Below are 6,000 nucleotides of genomic sequence, written 5' to 3' on the forward strand. Positions count from 1 at the left end.
TCTTCTTCCTCTCCCTGCCTCAGGCAGCGCCCTACACCTGTCTCCCTCCTCCCTCTCTCTCCTCCAGGTGGCCCACTGCCAGTTGGGTACCAGTTGGGTTGCCATGGGAACCACTGAGCCGCTTAGAAAGCTGCCATAGATCTAATCACAGGCTGTGAGGTTTCAAGGAACAGCTCACTTTCTGGACGGAGGACGGGAGGACCGGCGCTGACAGCTGATTAGGCTGATGCTCGGATGGGGTGAAGGGGGAGCCGGGGAAGGTGTCAGCCAAGGCAGGGCCAGGCCTCAGCGGCCCCTTGGGGCAGGAGGCCAGATCCACCCAGCCCACGGTTTCCTGCCTCACTGGTGCTCTCAGACCTTCTAGGATTTTCCTGAAGAGATCAGTAATGCTCCCTTTCTTCTCTCCTTCTTCTCCATCACTCACTTTCAGTCATTCACTCAACACCTTGCCCCCCACTTTAGGTCGTGTCCTCTCGAGGCCTTCCCGGTGCAGTGGGAAAGACAGATCGTTAGGGAGCGAGCTTCCCCGGGGAGGGGGAGGGCTATGCGCTGCTGGATGGATCCAGGGAGACACAAGGAGGGTGGAGGTCCATGCCAGCTGGGGACAGGGAGGAGCAGGGGAAGATACCTCACAGGGGATCCTTGAGCTGAGTGTCGAGGGACAGAAAGGCATCAGCTAAGCGGAAGCTGAGGATCCTTTTGGACCCGCAAGTTCTGTCTCTCAAGGTGGGCCTGGGCTGTGTTTTGGAGGACACCCGAGTGAGGCCATGAGGAGCCACTATGGACTCCTCCAAAGGGTGCTCCCTTCAGAACAGACCTTCTTACAGCTGTGCCGAGGAGGGGTGGGCAGGGGACGACCCCACTCCTGGAAAAACAACCCGAAGTTCCCAGCACCCAAGTCCCCCAGGGCTGACAGGAGGCCAGGAGGGGTGATTATCTGGGGGAGATGCTCCCACCTGCTAATGCCCCCGCTCACTTGTGTGGCCAAAAGTTTTGCGTCAGAGTTTCATGGCCTTTATGGCCAGAAGGGCTGGCCAGCTTGGTCTGATCTCAGATGGCTTCCCCTGGTACCAGGCTTTTGGTTTCTCTCATCCAAGCCAGAGACTGTGTTTGCACATAATTTGCATACATTTGCATGTGGTGTCGGCAGGGCCCAGCATAACATGGGAAAAACACATTTTTCTTGCCAGGGTGCTTGCAGCCTGGATTAGAGCCCAGGTGTGCAGAAACCAGGCCTATAAAATTCTTTCCTTCTTTGGCCCTCTTAGGCAGTCTTCCCCACATCCCCTCCCCATCCCCCCACTGTGGAGCTTGGACCCCCAAGTCAGCAGGTGGCAAGGGTGTCGCGTTCAGGAAGCCTGGATTCTCCTGGTCCTGGCTCAGCTGTGTACTTGCTCTGTGACTTGACAAGTCACTTTTCCTCTCATTGTCTCCACCTGCCTTTGTAGAAGTCTAGGGTTTGTGGAAGATCAGGAAGTAGAGGGTGTGCACCTGAAGAAGTAAGTCATTCATTCACGCATGCATTCATTCATCTGATTTTATTCATTGCGTGCTCACAATATACCAGTGCCCTCTGTTCTGGAATCAATAAAACCAGCCATGAGGCCTGCCTCCGGGGTGTCCCAGGGAGACTGCCATTAATCAAATGACCACACAAATCGATGTACAATTGCAACTGTGGTAAGTGCCCCATAGAGACATGTGGTGCTTTGTGGGAACCCAGAATTAGTCTGAAAAGTCACAGAAGACTTCCTGGAGGAAGAGTCTTTCAACTGACATGTTAGATATACGATGTTAGTTAGGTAAAGAGAGGCTAGAAGAGCCTTCCAGGGAGAACAGAAAACATGTGCAAAGGCCCTGGGGTGGAAGGAGCAGAGTAAGTGTGTAGAAGGGAGAGGAAGGTGCCGTATCTGAGTGAGGGGGTGTGAATAAGAATAGATAAGAAGGTGGGGCCAACCAATTTTGGGCCTTTCTGACCCATTGGGGAAAGTTGTCTTTAAAGCAATAGTGCCAGGGTGGCTGGTGGCTCAGTGGGTTAAGTCTCTGCCTTCGGCTCAGGTCATGATCTCAGAATCCTGGGTTCGAGCTCTGCCTTGGGCTCTCTGCTCAGCGGGGAGCCTGCTTCCCACCCCCTCTCTCTGCCTGCCTCTCTGCCTACTTGTGATCTCTGTCTGTCAAATAAATAAAATCTTTAAAGCAATGGTGCCAAAAAAAAAAAAAAGAAGCAATGGTGCCTTTATTCCTTTTTTTTTTGAAATTTTTATTTATTTATTTGATAGTTACACAGTACGAGAGGGGACTCAAGCAGGGGGAGTGAGAGAGGGAGTAGCAAGCTTCCAGCTGAGCAGGGAGCATGATGCCGGGCTCCATCCCAGGAACCCGGAATCATGACCTGAGCTGAAGGCAGTTGCTTCATGACTGAGCTACCCAGGTCCCCCATGGGTGCCTTTATTCTAAGAGCGGTGGGAACCAACAAGCCAGGAAGTGATAGAAGCAGGTTTGCGTTTTGCAAGGATCAGCTGGACTGTGGTGTGATGAATGGGTGGGGTGAGCATAGGATCCCCAGGTTACAAGGCAGGAGGGTGGGATTGTCCTGAGAGAAGGCTAGGGCTTGGCTTAGGTCACAAGGATGGAGATGCAGAGGCGGGGAGGCTGTGAGACCTTGGGGCGGCAGCACAGGCTTGTGAGAGTTGAGGAGGAGGCCGGTAGGGGGAGGGCTGCTGGCAATGACCTCTGGCTATCTGGACAGCCTTGGAGCCATGGACTGAAGTGGTAAACGTGGGGCTGGGGGTGGGGGCAGGCTTGGGGATGGAAAGCAGGAGCTGAGCTGTGGTCAGGTAGAGTGTGCATCGCCTCCGAGGCATCTTCATGGCAGTTGGTAGAAGCATGTGGAGCTCAGGGAAGGGCTGGATAGAGGTGTGGTGTCCTCCCAGGCCCCAGCCCCAGGTTAAGGGGATGCCTCAGTGTTCCCTCTGCATCCAGCACCTTCCAGAAGCAACCGGCCTCATCTGTCCTTACTACTGCAGACTGATTTCTAATCCAAGGTAGACAGAACATTGGGGAATGTGATAAGCGTCTTCCCACGTTACCTGTATTAAACCTGTGCCCTCCTTATATGGGGAAGGTATTTTCTGAACCCCAAGCCAGCACCCACAGAGGAATTCCAGGCTAGTTCTAGGAGAGCTGCACATTCTGGAAGACACGTTGGATGCAGAAACTTTAGGATTCCTGGGATGTTTGATGATGTGTGGGGACAAGAGAACAGAATATTTGAAATCAGGACAATCAGAACATTGAGGTTCTGTACTTTCCATGCTCTCTAGGAATGGGGGAAGCCAAAAGGGAAGGAAGTGGAGAGAAAGTAAAGATTTATTATGTAGGAACTACTGGATGCCAGCTCTTAGTCTAGTCTGCCTGCCTGCCTGCCTTCCTTGCTTCCTCCCTTCCTCCCCGCCTCCCCCCTTCCTTCCTTCCTTTATTTCCTTCTTTCTTAATACTGTCCTGCTTCTTACAAAAGTGAGGTAGGTATAAATCAGCCCATTTTATAGGTGAGAAAACCGAGTCTCAGAAAGGTTGGATCACTTGCCCCACGTTGCACAGGTAGTATGGGTTGGAGGTGGAATTCTAGCCCAGGCTTGTGCTCTTTCTATCACATGAGCTGCATTTGAAAGTGGAGTTTTAATAGGTGCCTGGGAAGGATTTGACTTTCTTAAGGACCAGGTGCCTGGAAGGCAAGGAGTCACTCCTAGCTCTTGTACTGCCCAGCAGGTGTGCAGAGCTCAGCATAGGCTGAGACTACTGAGAGTTCTGCTCTCAGTCCAGTGGTCTGCATCAGGCCCCTACCCCTCACTTAGCAGTCTCAACTCCCCCTTCCCCGGTAGGAACTTTCCAGCTAGGCCCTGGCTCTTCTCGTTGCCGCCTGAGAATGCCACATGTGTTCTCACCTGCATGCTGTGGTTCCCTCTGTGGCTACTTCTAGAACGCCTTGATCTGCCCAAACCCTGCCTGCCCTCTGCATCCCAGCTCTTGGCATACTCCTCCTCTTCCTTCATGGCCCAGCTCAGGGGTCTCCTCTGAACCCCTGCCTGGTCCTCCAAGGAGCATTGGCCCCCTATCTCCTGGACCAGGAGGGTGCCCGAGAGCCCCAAGGCCAGGCTCCAATCCTGATTCCTCCACTTAGGAACTCTGTGAGTTAGGGCACCCTATGTGGCCGCGGGGCTGCTCCTCTGTAAAGTGGGGATCCTAATGGTTCCACCTTCACAGGCTCATGGTAAGATTAATTAAATATGACAGAAGTAAAATGCTTAATCCAGTGCCTGGCACTAAGCAAGTGCACTAGCGAGCCTTCCGTGAGTGATGGCCATTGTATGCGTTGGAGCCCGCTCTTTTGTTAGTATTTATTTATTCATCTGTCTCTCTCCCAAGCTGGGAGCTCCTTGGGAACAGAGCCTTCTTTTATCTGAGTATTCCCAGGACATGCCACAGGCCTGATACATGCTAGGTGTTTAGTGCGTTTGTGGAATGAATGGACAGATGCTAGCATTGCTATTCTATGTATTGTGCTTCCTTTCTCTGCACCTAGATTTTCAGGGCAACAGCCGGGTTTCATACTCAGCGGTCCCCCTTTTCAGAGCTGAGCCTGCACACAGCACACAGTAGATGTTCAACGAATGTCTATAGTTTATTTCCATAGGCAGCCCTTTCCCAGACAAATGGAATTCGGCTCCCGACCCACCGGCGTCAGCCGTCCTCTAGGGTGTAATGGATACAGATTTCTTATTGCCCGTGTGTCTTGCCTTCCCTGCTGAGCACCGTGTTAAATGGCTGTTCGGTAGCTCAAGTACACAAATATTACTTTCAAAATTATTACATTCACCTTTTGTTGGCAGAACATGCCATATGAAACATCCCAACCTCTTACTGAGTGTGGGTGTGTGCTTTCTGCTGCGGCCTCTGTGGCAGTACTTAAGGCCAGAAGGCCATGTCGGGGTTTCAAGTGCCTTGCTTTGCCAAGTATTGTCCGGACTCAAAGGACCAGAGGGAGGTGATTCTGGGCTAACCTGAGCTGACCTAAGCAGGGCTGTCCTCACCGTCACAGTATCATTATCTTTGTCATCGACACCACCATCAGCACCGTTACTGTTTCACCACTGCCGAAGCCACTGCCACTGCCGCCAATATCACCATCAGTATCACCACCGCCATCATCATCAGCATCAACATCATCACCACCACCGTCACCACCACCACCACCATCACCATCATCATCATCACCACCGACATCGTTGTCATCACCAACATCAGGACCACCATCACCACCATCACAAGCACCACAATCGCCATGACCACCATCACATCACCACCGACATCACCATCATCACCAACATCATGACCACCGTCACTACCACCACCACCATCACCATCATCATCACCACCAACATCGCTGTCATCACCAACATCAGGACCACCGTCACCACCATCACAAGCACCATCATCGCCACAACCATCATCACCACAATCACCACCACTACCACCACCATCACCATCACCACCATCACATCACCACCGACATCACCATCATCACCAACATCATGACCACCGTCACTACCACCACCACCATCACCATCATCATCACCACCAACATCGCTGTCATCACCAACATCAGGACCACCATCACCACTGTCACAAGCACCATCATCGCCACAACCATCATCACCACCATCACAAGCACCACAATTGCCATGACCATCATCATCACCACCATCACCACCACTACCACCACCGTCACCACTATCACCACCACCATCACCATCACCACCGACATCACCATCATCACCAACATCATAACCACCGTCACTACCACCACCACCATCACCATCATCATCACCACCACCATCACCATCACAAGCACCATAATTGCCACGACCATCATCATCACCACCATCACCACCACTACCACCATCCTTACCAACAACATCACCACCATCACCACCATTACCA

The sequence above is a fragment of the Meles meles genome, chromosome 1 (genome assembly GCF_922984935.1).
Source record: "Meles meles chromosome 1, mMelMel3.1 paternal haplotype, whole genome shotgun sequence".
NCBI classification, from domain to species: Eukaryota; Metazoa; Chordata; class Mammalia; order Carnivora; family Mustelidae; genus Meles; species Meles meles.